This window comes from Canis lupus, chromosome X (genome assembly GCF_003254725.2).
Source record: "Canis lupus dingo isolate Sandy chromosome X, ASM325472v2, whole genome shotgun sequence".
Classification (NCBI taxonomy): Eukaryota; Metazoa; Chordata; class Mammalia; order Carnivora; family Canidae; genus Canis; species Canis lupus.
In genome coordinates, this window is record NC_064281.1 from 77,164,229 (window position 1) to 77,181,758 (window position 17,530).

The 17,530-nt window shown below is 38.4% G+C and overlaps 1 pseudogene; it reads left to right on the forward strand.

Moving 5' to 3' along the window:
* Positions 1-10,937: 10,937 nt before the first annotated feature.
* Positions 10,938-13,539, forward strand: LOC112649124 (ER membrane protein complex subunit 3-like; annotated as a pseudogene).
* Positions 13,540-17,530: the final 3,991 nt, after the last annotated feature.

Consider the following 17,530-nt stretch of genomic DNA (forward strand, 5'->3'; position numbering starts at 1 on the left):
CTGAATCAACTGTCCCAAGGAAGTGGCACGGTGCCATTTATGTACCAAGATATGAATGCAATTTATCTGTCAAATGCTATAATCAAGAACGAGTAACAATTGACTATAATGTAAACCATACCGTTTTCTCTAAAAAGTATGAATTGATACTGTGTGTGTGTGTGTGTGTGTATGTATGTCCCCTCCAGCTCTACAACCTCAAATACATGCTCACAGTTGTAGCTTTACTCTCTGTTCAGACCAGAGCTGGACCTCCAATCTCAGGTTTAAATATCCCAGAAAATGGGTGTTTTTTTTTTAAATCTCCTAGAAGTTATGGATACTGAGGACTTTTTCTAGCTAAGTAAAAATCCAGAATGCTGACTAATCCCATGAAGTCAACCTCCCAACCCCATTCTCCTTCCCTGTATGGCCCCCTGGTCTGAGACTCTTAGAGCTGTGATCCTGTATCTAACCACCAGGTGACATCATATTTATCTCTATTTTTTGTTGGCTTTTTTTTTTTGTGAAAAAGAGTACATTTTGCAGAGTGCATTTTTCACTCTTACCAATTCTGCTTGGAAAATTCATATGGATATTAAAGCAGACCCATTTTCAGTTGACCCCAAATTACATTGTGTTCACTAATTTATCTCTTCCCTCATCACTGTCAGCTGCTATACATTGTGGCCTGAACAGAGGGTCCGAACCAGAGAATAGAGAGTTCACCCTTTATCACCCCACTTTGTATAGGATACCTAGACTTTCTCACACCCTGTCTATCCTCCCCTGTCCATGACACACAGTATAGCTGCTTGGACCCTGCTTTGTGTTCCATCTTCTTTCAGTTCCCTGTCCCCTATTCTGCCCTGCATTGATTGCCCTTTGCACACCAGCCATTGACTGCCAAGGAGCTCACTGCCACCAGTTTTTTTTTTTTTTTATCTGCAGACCCTGGACTATGTGGTCTCACGGTCTTCTTTTACATCTATCATTTTTTTCCCCAGATAGAATTTGAATAATTCTGTAGAGGCTCAGGTTATTGGTTTTGGGAGATTATTGTGTTTTTTGTTTGCTTGTTTTGTTTTGTTTTGTTTTGTTTTCTCTTTGCAGACAGTTTGATGATGGTAGTATATTGGTGCCACCTTTTAACAAAAAACTAAATTGTAGCTTGAATATTCACTCACGGGAAGTAAAAAGGGAGAGAGGAGATGTGACCCAAACCCACCATACAGAGTTTTCTGGAAGTCAGGATGGAAAGGGGAGATTCCTTGGGTACAGCATATTGATGGGCTCTCTCTGGATGCTTCATATAAATGGAATCATATATGGTTTTGCATATTTGACTTTTTTCACTTGCCTTAATATTTTCAAGTTTCATTCATATTGTAACATGTGTCTGTACTTCATTCCTTTTTATGGCCAAATAACATACCATATTTTTATTCCATTCATTAATTGGTGGTCATTTGAGTTGTTTCCACTTTGGACTGTTATGAATAATGATGCTACATGCATCATGTCCAAGTTTTTATGAAGACATATGTTTTCATTTGTCCTGGCTGTGTACCTAGGAGTGCAATTGCTAGGTCCTATGATAACTCTCTGTTGACACATTTGAGGAATTTACAGACTGTTTACATGACATGACAATGTTGAGCAGTGCAGGCATACTCTGTTATTTTTCTCCTGATTCAACTGTGATTATGGGTTTTGAGAAAGAATACCACAGAGTTAATGTCTAATGTCCCCTTCTCTTCACCTCCCTCATAACTGGCAGGACATAATACCTATATGACATCACTGAATCACTAGGGATTTTGACTCCCATCACAGGACTAAGATGGTGTTTACTTTCTCCAGTGTACAGTAACTACTTTGCATTAACTTACTCTATTCTTTAGAGTTTAGCCACTAAGTATGCACAATGTGGATGTCAGTGATGACGGGATGGCTGGGTATTGATATTAAACATCTGCACTTGACTCAATGTTCAACATTTTCTAAGATGAGTATGTATTGTATTTATGGTAAAAATGATGTTCCCTTAAGTCTCTATTACTTATGAAATATAAAGCATTGTGAGCAGGGAAGCCTGGGAGGCTCAGTAGTTTAGCGCTGCCTTCAGCCCAGGGTGTGATCCCAGAGACGTGGGATTGAGTCCCGCATCGGGCTCCCTGCGGGGAGTCTGCTTCTCCCTCTGCCTGTGTCTCTGTCTCTCTCTGTGTCTCTCATGAATAAATAAACAAAATCTTTTTAAAAAGCATTGTGAGGGATCCCTGGGTGGCGCAGCGGTTTGGCGCCTGCCTTTGGCCCAGGGCGCGATCCTGGAGACCCGGGATCGAATCCCACATCGGGCTCCCGGTGCATGGAGCCTGCTTCTCCCTCTGCCTGTGTCTCTGCCTCTCTCTCTCTCTCTCTGTGACTATCATAAATAAATAAATAAATAAAAATTAAAAAAAAAGAAAAAAAAAAGAAAGCATTGTGAGCTACAAAATTAATCTGAAATGTTTACACTTCCTTCTTCTCTCCTAGAGACAATCATTATCCAGAATGATTATCATTCCCATGCATTCCTCTATCATTTTACTCCAAGTGAAAGTTTCCTTAAGAAAATATGGTATTTTTGTATGTTTTGCTATAGAGATGCACACACACAGATACTCACCCATAAACACAGGGCTTATCCTCCAACTTGCTAATTTAACACCTTATGTGCCTACACATATTCATATATATATGTGTGTATAATAATGTATAATTATGTATATATGTGTATGTATGTATAATGTGTATATGTATAATGCCTGCATATCTATAATGTGTATATGTGTAATATGTATTGGCACACGCACATACATATACACAGGAAAATCTGATTCTTACCCTTAAGGGAGTGTTTGGAGGAGTTCAAGGGGCAACCTCCCTCTAGATCTCAGCATAGCATTTGCTGCATTATCCACAATGCCATGTTTTGCTGCTTTTCCTTCCAAAATGCTTTGTGCTTTGTCAGGCATGTTGTTTTTTAACCCATTCAATTCTTCTATTACCTTTAGCTATTCTTTTCCACTTCATTCTTATAGTTTAGGTTTTGATTCTCATGCTTTCTAATGTAATGTTTAATTAATTTAATTTCTATTGATATAGGGCTTTTATTTTTTTAATTTATTTTTTATTAGTGTTCAATTTACTAACATACAGAATAACCCCCAGTGCCCGTCACCCATTCACTCCCACCCCCCGCCCTCCTCCCCTTCTACCACCCCTAGTTCGTTTCCCAGAGTTAGCAGTCTTCACGTTCTGTCTCCCTTTCTGATATTTCCCACACATTTCTTCTCCCTTCCCTTATATTTCCTTTCACTATTATTTATATTCCCCAAATGAATGAGAACATATAATGTTTGTCCTTCTCCGACTGACTTACTTCACTCAGCATAATACCCTCCAGTTCCATCCACGTTGAAGCAAATGGTGGGTATTTGTCATTTCTAATAGCTGAGTAATATTCCATTGTATACATAAACCACATCTTCTTTATCCATTCATCTTTCGTTGGACACCGAGGCTCCTTCCACAGTTTGGCTATCGTGGCCATTGCTGCTAGAAACATCGGGGTGCAGGTGTCCCGGCGTTTCATTGCATTTGTATCTTTGGGGTAAATCCCCAACAGTGCAATTGCTGGGTCGTAGGGCAGGTCTATTTTTAGCTGTTTGAGGAACCTCCACACAGTTTTCCAGAGTGGCTGCACCAGTTCACATTCCCACCAACAGTGTATGAGGGTTCCCTTTTCTCCGCATCCTCTCCAACATTTGTTGTTTCCTGCCTTGTTAATTCTCCCCATTCTCACTGGTGTAAGGTGGTATCTCATTGTGGTTTTGATTTGTATTTCCGATATAGGGCTTTTAAGTTTAGTTTTTCTCTAGTTTTATTGAGATATAATTGATATGTTACACTGTATAAGTTTAAGGAGTACGACATAATGATTTGAGATATGTATACATTGCAAAACAATTACCACAATAACTTAACATCCCCAACCACACAGTTACAATTTTTATTAATTGTGGTAATAACTTTTAAAATCTACTCTTTTAGCAACTTTCAAATATATATTACATTATTGTTAACTATAGTCACCAGGTTGTACATCTCCAGAACTGGTTTATCTTCTAACTGGAAGTTTGTATATTTTGACCACCTCTATTCACTTCTTTTTTCTGTATTGAGGTATAATTGACATGTAACTTTATATTAGTTTCAGATATATACCATAATGATTCTATATATGTATATTTTGCAAAATTATCACCATAATAGATCTAGTTAACATCTGTCACCATATATGGGTACAAAATTTATTTTGTGATGAGAATTTTAAAATATGCCCTATAGTAATTTTTAAATATGCAATACGGGATTATTGACTATAGCGACCATGCTGAAAATTACAACCCCATAAAAAATTACGTTATAACTAGAATTTTTTTACCTTTTGACCCTCTTCAGACATTTTGCCCACTCCCCACACTCATATAGGTATTTAATGCTTCAAAATATACTCAGAGTAGCTTTCGCTAGATTCTGATATGTTGTGTTTTCATTATCATCATCCTCATCAAATTCAGCAATTCTAAGTTTTTTTATTCATTCCATTTATTTTTTTACATTTGTTTTTATTTAAGTTTGATTTGCCAACATATAGTATAATACTCAGTGCTCGTCACATCAAGAGCCCTCCTCAGTGCCGGTCACCCAGTTACCCCATCTCCCTACACACCTCCCCTTTGCTTGTTTTCCAGAGGTAGGAGTCTCTCATGGTTTGACTTACTCTCTAATTTTTCCCACTCAGTTCCCCTCCTTTCCCTTATAATACCTTTCACTATTTCTTATATGACCCGTATGAGTGAAACCATATGATGAATGTCCTTTTCCGATTGATTTATGTCACTCAACATAATACCTTCCAGTTCCATCCACATCAAAGCAAATGGTGGATATTCGTCCTTTCTGATGGCTGAATAATAGAGCATTGTATACATATAACACATCTTCTTTATCCATTCATCTGTCGAAGGACATTGTGACTCCTTCTTCAGTTTGGCTATTGTGGACATTGCTGCTATGAACATAGGGTAGGTAGCAGGTGTCCCAGTGTTTCACTACATCTGTATCTTTGGGGTAAATCCCCAGCAGTGCAATTGCTGGGTCATAGGATAGCTCTATTTGTAAATCTTTGAGGAACCTCCACACAGTTTTCCAGAGTGGCTGCACCAGTTCATATTCCCACCAACGGTGCAATAGGGTTCCCCTTTCCTGCATCCTCTCCAACATTTGTTGTGTATGCCAGTACCACACAACTGTCTTCATGATCATAGCTTTGTAGTACAACTTGAAATCCAGGTTGTGATGCCCCTGGTTTTCTTTTTCAATATTCCCCTGAATATTAGGGGTCTTTTCTGATTCCACACAAATCTTAAGACCATTTGTTCCAACTCTCTGAAGAAAGTCCATGATATTTTGATAGGGATTGCATTGACTGTGTAAATTGCCCTAGGTAGCATAGATTTTTTTCACAATATTAATTCTTCCACTCCATGAGCATGGAATATTTTTCCATCTCTTTGTGTCTTCCTCAATTTCTTTCAGAAGTGTTCTGTAGTTTTTACGGTATAGATCCTTTACCTCTTTGGTTAGGTTTATTCTGAGGTATCTTATCCTTTTGGGTGCAATTGTAAATGGGATTGACTCCTTAGTTTATTTTTCTTGAGTATCATTGTTAGTGTATAGAAATGCCAGTGATTTCTGGGCATTGATTTTTCTTTCCTAACACATTGGCGAATTGCTGTATGAGTTCTAGCAATCTTGGGGTGGAGTCTTTTGGGTTTTTTATGTACAGTATCATGTCATCTGCGAAGAGGGAGAGATTGACTTCTTCCTTGCCAATTTGAATGCCTTTTATTTCTTTTTGTTGCCTGATTGCTGAGGCTACGACTTGTAGGTGTATGTTGAATTACAGTGGTGAGAGTGGACATTCCTTTCATGTTCCTGATCTTAGGGGAAAGGCTCCCATTGTTTCCCCATTGAGAATGATATTTGCTATGGGCTTTTCATAAATGGTTTTTAAGATGCTGAGGAATGTTCCCTCTATCCCTACACTCTGAAGAGTTTTAATCAGGAATGGATGCTGTATTTTGCCAAATGATTTCTCTGCATCTGTTGAGAGGATCATATGTTTTTTGTTTTTTCTCTTGTTGATATGACTTATCACATTGATTGAGTGTTTGTTGAACGAGCCTTGCACCCGGGGCATAAATCCCATTTGGTCATGGTGAATAAGTTTCTTTCTTTTTTTTAAAGATTATTTATTTATTTATTCATGAGAGATGGAGAGGGAGAGAGAGAGAGAGAGGCAGAGAGAGAAGGAGGCTCCATGCAAGGATCCCGACGTGGGACTCTAAACTGGGTCTCCTGGATCACGCCCAAGGCTGAGGGCAGCACTAAACCGCTGAGCCATCAGGGCTGCCCGAATAAGCTTCTTAATTTACTGTTGGATCCGATTAGCTAGTATCTTGTTGAGGATTTTTGCATCTGTATTCATCAGGGATATTGGTCTATAATTCTCCTTTTTGGTGGGGTCTTTGTCTGGTTTTGGAATTAAGGTGATGCCGGCCTCATAAAATGAGTTTGGAAGTATCCTGTCCCTTTCTTTCTTTTTTTTTTAAGGTTTTATTTATTTATTCATGAGACACACACACAGAGAGAGAGAGAGAGAGAGAGAGAGAGAAAGAGAGAAAGAGGCAGAGACACAGAGGAGAAGCAGGCTCCATGCAGGAAGCCTGATGTGGGACTCGATCCCGGGACTCCAGGATCACGTCCTGGACTGAAGGCAGGCGCCAAACTGCTGAGCCACCCAGGGATCCCCTCCCGTCCCTTTCTATCTTTTGGAATAGCTTGAGTAGAATAGGTATTGTTTCTCTTTAAACGTTTGCTAGAATTCCCCTGGGAAGCCATCTGGCCCTGGACTTTGGTGTCTTGGGAGCTTTTGATGAGTATTTCAATTTCCTCCCTGGTTATTGGCATGTTCATGTTCTCTATTTCTTCCTGTTCCAGTTTTGGTAGTTCGTGGTTTTCCAGAAATGCATCCATTTCTCTAGATCGCCTAATTTGTTGGCGTATCCTGCTCATAATATGTTTTCAAAATCGTCTTTATTTTCTTGGTATTGGTTGTGATCTCTCCTTTTTCATTCCTGATTTTATCAATTAGAGTCTTTTCTCTTTTGTTTTTAATAAGGCTGGCTAATGGTTTATCTATCTTATTAATTCTTTCAAAGAACCAACTCCTGGTTTTGTTGATCTCTTCTACAGTTCTTCTGGTCTCTTGTTCATTGAGTTCTGCTTGAATCTTTATTAACTCTCTTCTTCTGCTTGGTGTAGGTTATATTTGCTCCTCTTTCTCCAGTTCCTTTAGGTGTGAGGTTAGCTTGTGTATTTGAGTTTTTCCAATGTTTTGAGGGATGCTTGTATTGTAACGTGTTTCCCTCTCAGGATTGCTTTTGCTGTATCCCAACGATTTTGAATGGTTGTATCTTCATTTTCATTAGTTTCCATGAATCATTTTAATTCTTTTCTAATTTCCTGGGTGACACTTTCATCTTTTAGCAGGATGTTCTTTAACCTCCACGTGTTTGAGTTTCTTCCAAATTTCTTCTTGTGATTGAGTTCTAGTTTCAAAGCATTGTGGTCTGAAAATATGCAGAGGATAATCCCAATCTTTTGGTATCCGTTAAGACCTGATTTGTAACCCAGTATGTGGTCTATTCTGGTGAAAGTTCCATGTGCATTTGAGAAGAATGTGTATTTAGTTGAGTTTGGATGCAAAGTTCTGTATATATCTGTGAAATTCATCTGGTTCAGTGTATCTTTTAAAGTCCTTGTTTCTTTGGAGATGTTGTGCTTAGAAGCTCTGTCATTTGCCAAAATTGCTGTGTTGTAGTATCCTAATATTAGTGTGTTATTATCTAAGTACATCTTTACTTTGGTTATTAATTGATTGATATACTTGTCAGCTCCCACATTAAGGGCATAAATAGTCATGACTGTTAGGTCCTTTTGTTGGATAGATCCTTTAAGTATGATACAGTGTCCCTCTTCATCTCTCACTATGGTCTTTGTAATAATATTTAATTTATGTGATATTAGGATTGCTACCCCAGCTTTCTTTGAGGCCCATTTGAATGGTAAATGGTTCTCCAACCTTTCATTTTCAGGCTGGAGGTGTCCTTAGGTCTCAAATGGGTCTCTTGTAGACAGCAAATAGATGGGTCTTGCTTTTTTATCCAGTCCCATACCCTGCGTCTTTTGAAGGGAACATTTAGCCCATTCATGTTCAGAGTAACTATTGGAAGATATGAATTTAGTGTCATCGTAATACCTATTCAGTACCTGTTTTGGTGAATTATATCTTTGGTATTCCTCTTTCTTTTACAGAGTCCCCCTTAATATGTCTTGCAGAGCTGGTTTGGTGGTCACATTTTTTTTAGTTTCTGCCTATCTTGTAAGATTTTTATCTCTCTTTCTATTCTGAATGAGAGCCTTGCTGGATAAAGTATTCTTGGCTGCATGTTCTTCTCATTTAGGACCCTGAATATATCCTGCCAGCCCTTTCTGGCCTGCCAGGTCTCTGTGGAAAAAAATCTGCTGTTAATATAACAGTTCTCCCCATATAAGTTAGGGATCTCTTGTCTCTGGCTGCTCTAAGGATTTTGCTTCATCTTTGGAATTTGCAAGTTTCATTCTTAACTGTCGAGGTGTTGAACGGTTTTCATTGATTTTGATGGGGGGACCTCTCTATCTCTTGGATTTGAATGCCTGTTTCCTTCCCCAAATTAGGGAGGTTCTCAGCTATGATTTGTCAAATATGGTTTCTGGCCCTATGTCCTTCTTGGAGCTCTCTGGAATGCCAAGTATACTTAGATTTTTCCTTCTGAGTCTATCATTTATTTCCCTTAACCTTTCCTCATGGTTTCTTAAATGTTTTTCTCTTTTTTCCCTCAGCTTCTTTCCTTGCCTTCAACTTGTCTTCTATGTCACTCATTCTTTCTTCCACTGCATTAACCCTCATCATTAGCACCTCCAGTTTGAATTGCATCTCACTTAATTGATTTTTAATTTTGGCCTGATTAGATCTAATTTCTGTAGTCATGATGTCTCTTGAATCCTTTATGCTTTTTTCCAGAGCCACCAGTCACTTTATAATTGTGCTTCTGAATTGGCTTTCTGACATCAAATTGCAAATCAAATTCTGTAACTCTGTGGCAGAGAGTACTGTTTATGATTCTTTCTTTTGTGGTGAGTTCTTCCTTCTAGTCATTTTGCTCAGTGCAGAGTGGCTGTGTGAGCAGTCTGATTCCAGAATATCAACCATGGCCTAAGTAAATTTCATCCTAGATGATTCTGACAAGGTCAGAGTCCAGAAATTGAAAAGAAAGATCAGAATGAAATAAAACAAAAGGACAAATAAAGTGAAGAACAAATTTTAAAACAGAATAGTAAAAGATATAAGGCCAAGAATCCCAAAGAAGAAGAATAAAAAGAAAAGAGAACAAAAGAAGGAAAAAAGCAATGGCAAAGAGGAAAAAAGAAAAAAGTTTAAAAAGGAGAATTAAAAATGGGGTACTGGGAGACGGTAGTGGTGACGAAGTTGTAGTGGCAGGAGAATGTAGTCTACCTGAGGGGTTCTAGAGGTTTATCCTCTTGGTTCTGAGTATATTAAATTCGTATGTTATAAGATGTTCAGTCCCAAATTTATATAACCTAACTAGACCTATATAAAGACTCAACATCCAAAAAAAAAAAAAAAAGACCCAACATCTACCACAAATCATAAATAGATTAAAGGGGATGGCAGAATGGTAAGGAAGAGAGAACATAGTCTCACAGAATGAACTAACATGGTGTTCCACTTGGTTCTGAGTGTACTTTGGCTTTTGTGTTAGAAGGTACTAACTTCCACCATTATAAAGCAAAATGAGGCAGAAAAAAACAAAACAAAGCAAAACAAAAAACAAAAACAAAAGCATATACCTCATATATATATCTACCAAAATTAAATTGGTATGTTGAAGGGAATCCAAAAATGAAGAATATATCTAAGATATGTGATTGTAGAAATATGAAGGCCAAAAAAGGAAAAAGCTTAAAAATGAAGAGTTGGTAAAATATTGTAGTTAAGGCATGAAAAGAGAACAAAATTGGACATTTTTAACCTGAAATAAAAACGAATCATAATGAAAAAAAAAACCCTCTATTTTTATATACTATTTTCCCTCAGTCCTGGAGTTTTCCAGTGCTGCTTGTTCAGTAAACTTGCTCTTCCCTTATTCTTCCAGCAGTTCTTCTGGGGCAGGAGTCTGCTGCACTGATTCTCAGGTGTCGGTGCCTGGGTGGAGATGCCTTGCCTCTTGCTGGGTGCCTGGCTTAGTTTGAGCTTTTTATCCTGTGAGGTCTTTGTTCCCTATGGACTCTGCCTCTCCCAGAGAAAGGCAAGAAGAAGAAAAAAATAAAAAATAAAAAATAAAAAAGGCGGTGGCCAGATATCAAGCTCTGGAGCCAAGAGCTCCCCACAAGTACCAAACTGCCGTTTCCCAGTCTACATTGGTCTAGGTGCTCCTGGCAGCAGGTGAAGGTGCACTGATCTGCACAAATTGAAGGGCACCCAGCAGCAGGAAAGATCTCACTGTCTTGTGTCCTCCCGGGGTCCACCTCTCCCAAAGGGAATGAAGGATAGCCTGCTTTGTCTGCTTCAGCATCCTCAGATGGAGGGCCCTGCATTGCTGGACCATGCTCCTGGGGTCCATCTGTCCCAAAGGGAATGGGGGACAGCTGCCTCCATCCATTGCCAGTCTCTAGGGTAAAGGGAACTCTGGTGCTGGTCCACATAACCGGCAGGCTTCTCCCAAATGGCCTGGAGGGTTGTAGTGCTCCAGCCCTTTACCGAGATCCGACTGTTGTTTGTGGTAAGCGTTCTCCTGGGCACCCCTACTCTTATTGTGTCTCTGGGAATATTTAGGTTTCACTGCCCTTCCTGAATTTCTGCTCTATTTCCCTGCTGAGCATTTTTCAGCCAGGGAAGACTCAGGCATGGATTTTTAAAGTTCTGTGGGCTGTGCTTTCTGGCCCTGTTTGTTGCCATTCCCCTTTTGGGCCCCATTTGCCTGGCTTGCCACAATGTCCCTCCCCCACCTATTTCACCTTCCTACCTTGTCAGAAGCAAAAACTTTTCTCTCTGTAACATTCCAGCTATTCTCTCTTTACATATCAGGTTGAATTTGTAGGTTTTCAGGATGTTTTGAAAGTTATCTAGGTAAGTTTGTGGGGCCAGGTGAGTTGAGGACCCCTACTCTTCTGCCATCTTGCCTCCTCTGTCTATCATTACTTTTATTATTTGATATGATTTCTGATCTTATTTACCTTCCTGTTTGACATTGAAATAGCACCTTCCCATTGATCCCCAGTAAGGAATCAGTACAGAATAACAGATTTTAAGGATGGGTCTGCTGTAGAACATACTGAAAACAGACTGAAAATGTATTTTTAAGGTCAACTGTTGAGATACAATATGAATACACATAATAATGAAAATAGCAGTTGAAACTTTAATGGTATATTCGATATATTTATGTAATAATGATTATTATTTATTGTTTCCTTCCTTTTGCCCAATACTAAAATAAGTACTAAACCTATACTTACTCATTATTCCTCATTACAATCTATAAGGAGCAGGTATTTTTTACCAACTTTCAACATCAGGAAGCTGAGGCACAAGGTGGTCAAGGCTAGCAAGTTTAAAGGCTTAGATTTGAACACAGGCTGTATGGCTGCTAAGTAAATACATGTAACAGGATATGCTACTGCAGCTCATAACATAACATACAGCACATGGTTAATCACAGCAAAGTGACAAATCCAAGAAAGAAAGAAACAAAATGGATGTACTTTATTCGTTTCATAGGCTGTTGTAATAAGTACCACAAACCAGTGGCTTAAAACAACAGAAATTGAGTTTCTCACAGTTCTGGAACCAAGGTGTAGAACCTTGCACACTGAGATAATAGGAAGAATCCTCTTTGTCTCTTTATGGTCTCTAGTGGTGGTCATACATTTCTGATGTTTCTTGCTTGCAGCAACATCACTCCAGTTTCTGTCTCTGTCATCACATGTTCTTCGTGACTGTCCCAATCTTCGATGGGATTTTCAACTTTGTATAACGCCATAAGTCATATGAATTAAAGCCTGCCTTAATGACCTCATCTTAACCTGATTACAACTACAAAGACATTATTTCCAAATAAGGTCTCATTCATAGGTACCTGGGCTTAGGAACTCAACATAATTTTCTGGGATGATACAACCAAAACCAGATACTTTGATTTTTCCCAGGTAACTAGACAGAAAATATTTCTTCAAAAGCAAAGAGGATGGATTAAAAAAATCAAAAGGAAGGTAGTGCCTACTTCTTCTCTGAGTCATCCCACTATACTCACAGACACAATGAAAGATAATGCAACAAATGTCCTGCCTATTATTGTTATTGGTAAATGGATCAATATAACATTTTTAGGTTTTGTCATAAACAAGGTCCTATATCCATTGATCTCGTCTTTTAAGCCTATGCTACAACAAGGACTGGAACTATTCACATTAGATGTATCCTGTGTGAATTCTGCATCCTAGTACTTCTTCAATGTCTCTGTGCTACAGAACATTTAATTTGATTTTGGGCCAAGATAATGCTGCTCACCAATCATGAATGATACAGGAACAGATTACCAGAGGCTTCATAGCCATGCTCATAGACATAAGAATGCCTTCAAGACAGAATGAGAAACTTTGGAGCTGATGGATTACCAATGGGCACTAGGATGATGTTGAGGAGCTCACTGTGAAAGACTTCCACTTCGAAGACATGTTCAAAAAATATTGCATGCTTCTACTTTTTGAAGATCAAGGAGAGTTTCCAAATTCAATCATGCTTAACTTTTAACTTTTAACCTCACTTCTAAGCACTGTACACTGATTTCTTAAAATCCAAACAGCCTGCATTTGTCCTTCATTTTTTGTTAGTGTTTGTATACCGTTTTTTACACAAATAATGCATTTTCATTATTCAAAATGTAACAACTATAGATGAGCAAAGTAAAGCTTCCTGTGTTGATCATTTGGAGCCTACAGAGTAAACATATAAAAACTTTATTTAGATAAACTTTTCAGAGTGAAGGCCCAGAGACAACACAGACTTAACAAACCTTCTGTATTGATTAATAATGTCTAAATAAAGTCAGTGATGCTGAGACATGCCAGATTTGCAAGTGCCTTTGGGATCATGAAGTACAGGTTAAGTAATCTGAGGTCTTAATTTGGATTTCAGAATATATTAAATTCATTGACAAATTAGTGTTACTGTACTGTATATGGCTACTCAGTTGAGGATATGACCTGCTTTCCAAGTTACTGTGTATAAGAGACAGCATATCTATGTGAGAATGGGAAGAAGGCAATTGCTGGCAGACACATAATTAGCAGTTTCTCAGGAATAATTTCATATGGATCAACTGTCCCAAGGAAGAGATGACATTTCTGTGCCAAAAGGGGGATAAAATTTGCATGTTGAATGCTGTAATCAAGAAGAAACAACTCTTGACTTAACAAATTAAACCATATAGCTATTTCTTTAAAATTTTGTAATTGATTGTGTGTCTGTTTCTATGTTCCTTCCAGCTCTACCACCTCCAGTATATGCTTACAGTTAGAGCTTACTCTCAGTTCAAACCAGAGGTGGTCCTCTATTCTCCAGTTTAGATATCCCAGAAAATGTTTTTAAAAATATATGTTAGAAAGTGATGGATACAGGAATGCCTGTATGGCATCCCAGTGGTTGACTGTCTGTCTTTGGCTCAGATTGTGATCCCAGGGTCCTGGGATTAAGTCCTGCACTGGGCTCAGTACAGGGAGCCTGCTTCTCTCTCTGCCTGTCTCTGCCTCTCTCTCTCCATGTCTCTCATGAATAAAGAAAATCTTTTTAAAAAAGAAAGAAAAGCGATGGATATGTATGGAATGTTCCACTTAATTGAAAATCTAGAAAGTGGGCTGACCCCATGATGTCATACTCCCTGCCTCCAACCTCCTCCCTTTCATGGAGGCTCCTGGTCTGAGACTCTCAGAACTACCATCCAGGATCTCACCACAAAGTAACATCACATTTATCTCCATTTTTGTAGTTCCTTTTAAATGGAAGTTCATTTTGTAAAGTGTATAAAAATATCATGAAATGATTTGTTACTATTTTACAAATTTTACTTAGAAAATTATATTAAAATAGAACCAATTGCTGTTGAACACAAATTGCATTGTACTCATTGATTTGTCTCATCCCTCATCACTATCAGCTGATGTACAGTGTGGACTGTTTGCAAGGTCCCAATCAGAGAACAGGGCATTCACTGTTACCTCACCCCTGTACAGGCTGCACACATTTTCTCCTACCCTGTGTCTGTTCATTCCCTGTCCATGACACAGGACACACCATTCTTTGATGTTCCAGCCTCTTTTAGTCACCTACCCCCTGTTCTGTCCTGCACCACTGTTGTACTACTTGCCACAGTTGTCCCAAGGTTACCACTGTACCCGGTGTTTTGGTGTATCTAGTCCCTGGAATATATGCTTTAATAATCTACTCTTATACCTACCAATTTTCCAGACAGAATTGCGATCAATCTTTATAGATTCAAGCCTTGAGTTCAGGAGAGATTATTATTTTTTGTTTGTACTCTGCAGACACGGCTCAGGAAAAACTTTGAAGATGCTGATCCTTTGGTGCCACCTTGTGACAAAAATATGAATCGCAGCTTGAACATCTCTAAGAAAAGAAAGTGGGAGGGAGATGTGATGGCATATTGGTGGGCGCTTTCTGTATGCTTTATATAAAGAGAATTATAGAATATCTCGTTTGCATATTTGGCTTCTTTTACTTGGACTAACGTTTTCAAAACTCATCTATTTTGTAGCATGTATCAGTAATCTATTCCTTTTTGTTTCCAAATAATAAGCCACATTTTATTTATCCATGCATTAGTGGGTGGACTATTTGTGTTGTTTCCATTTTAGCCACTATGAATAATGATGCTATGCATATTCCTATATTAGTTTTTATGTAGATATATATTTTCATTTGTCCTGGCTGTGTACATAGAAGTGGAATTGTTGAGTCACATAGTAACTTTGTTGAACTGTTTGTGGAACTGCCAGACTGTTTTCATGATCCTGACAGCGTTGACGAGTGTACACATAGGTTGTCATTTTTCTCCTATTTAGATTGCGGTTATGGGTTTGGAGAAAGGAAACCACAAAATTGGAGTCCCCTTTTCTCACCTCATATCTAGGAGGAGGTGATACCCATATGACATCACTGGGTCACTGGAGATGCTGGCCTTCCTCACAGGGTTAGGATGGTGTTTGTCTAGTTTCTCCAGTGTACAGTAACTATTTTCTATTCACCTACTCTGTTCATTAGAAGTGAGTTCCTTGGTCTGCCCTGTCCTCAGCTGTGAGAGTCAGAAGAAAAGTTCACCTCATGGAGGCAGGGTATTTGCATAAATTTTTGGAATTTTTAAAAGACCGTTTATATCTTGTGACCAATTTTTTTTATTAATTGAAACATTATATGTATCAATAAAGATTCATGTATACTTATTTTGTAGGTTTTTTTTAAAATGGGGTGTTGGAGAAAATGGCGGAGGAGTAGGGATTCTCAACTCACCTGGCGTCACCAACGTACCAAGATTACTTTCAAACCATCCTGAAAACCTAGAATTCAACCTGAGATTTAAAGGGAGAACAGCTGGAAGGCTACAGAGAAAAGGGTTTTTGATTCTAACAAGAATCATCAAGGGTGAAATTTACTTAGGTCGTGTTTGATATTCCTGACTCAGCCCACTCACACAGCCACTCTGCACTGAGCAAAATGACTAGAAGGAAGAACTTGCCACAAAAGAAAGAATCAGAAACAGTACTCTCTGCAACAGAGTTACAGAATTTGGATTACAATTCAGTGTCAGAAAGCCAATTCGGAAGCACAATTATAAAGCTATTGGTGGCTCTGGAAAAAAGCATAAAGGATTCAAGAGACTTCATGACTGCAGAATTTACATCTAATCAGGCTGACATTAAAAATCAATTAAATGAGATGCAATCCAAACTGGAAGTCCTAACGACGAGGGTTAATGAGATAGAAGAAAGAGTGAGTGACATAGAAGATAAGAAGATGGCAAGGAAGGAAGCTGAGGAAAAAAGAAAAACAATTACAAGACCATAAGGAAAGGTTCAGGGAAATAAATGACGGCCTCAGAAGGAAAAATCTACATTTAATTGGGATTCCAGAGAGAACCGAAAGGGACAGAGGGCCAGAAACCATATTTGAACAATCATAGATGAGAACATCCCTAATTTGGGGAGGGAAACAATGAAAAATGGTGCCAACACTTTGGAACAGTTGATCAGTTTCTTACAACATTATTTCTACACTTACCATATGATCCAGCTATTGTACTCCAAATGCATTTACCCACGAGAATAAAAATATATGTCCAACAAAGATTATACAAATGCTTATAGCACCTTTATCTACTAAGGCCCAGATTGAAAAACAACAACAACAATATCTGTGACCAGTTGAATGGACAGAACTAATTGTGGTATATACACATAGTGGAACATTAGTCAACAATTAAAAGGAAGGAAATATTGATAAATGTCAATCTAGAAATAATTAGGTTGAAGGAAAGAAGAAAAAATACATTATATGATTCCATTCACATAAAATTATAGGAAAATAAAACTAATCCATAGGGACAGAAGATCAGTGGTTGCTTGGGAACGAGGGTGGGTGACATGGAGAGAGGTTGGAGAGAGGAAGATAGGGAATTACAAAGGGGTACAAAGAAGATTTTGAGGTGATGGATATGTTCATCTTGACTGTAGTACTGGATTCACAGGTATATATGTATATAAAAATTTATGAGAACATATGCTTCAGCTATTTTTTTTTTATGATAGGCACACAGTGAGAGAGAGAGAGAGAGGCAGAGACACAGGCAGAGGGAGAAGCAGGCCCCATGCACCGGGAGCCTGACGTGGGATTCTATCCCGGGTCTCCAGGATCGCGCCCTGGGCCAAAGGCAGGCGCCAAACCGCTGCACCACCCAGGGATCCCTGCTTCAGCTATTTACAGTGTATTGTATGTCAACTATATCTCATTGAAGTATCTGATATATATTTATATATTTATATACTTAAAATTCTCTGATGCAATTAAATGAATTTGATGAAATATTCCAAGATTATGTCCTCACAATATTAACAGACCTAGATAGATCTTATAAAATTGGCCCACCCACATTACTTATAACCAAGTTGAAATCATCATTTGCAAAGAAATTTATCCATATACTTATAGAAAGTTGATGTTCATTTTGAACTGAAGTACAGAAATAAA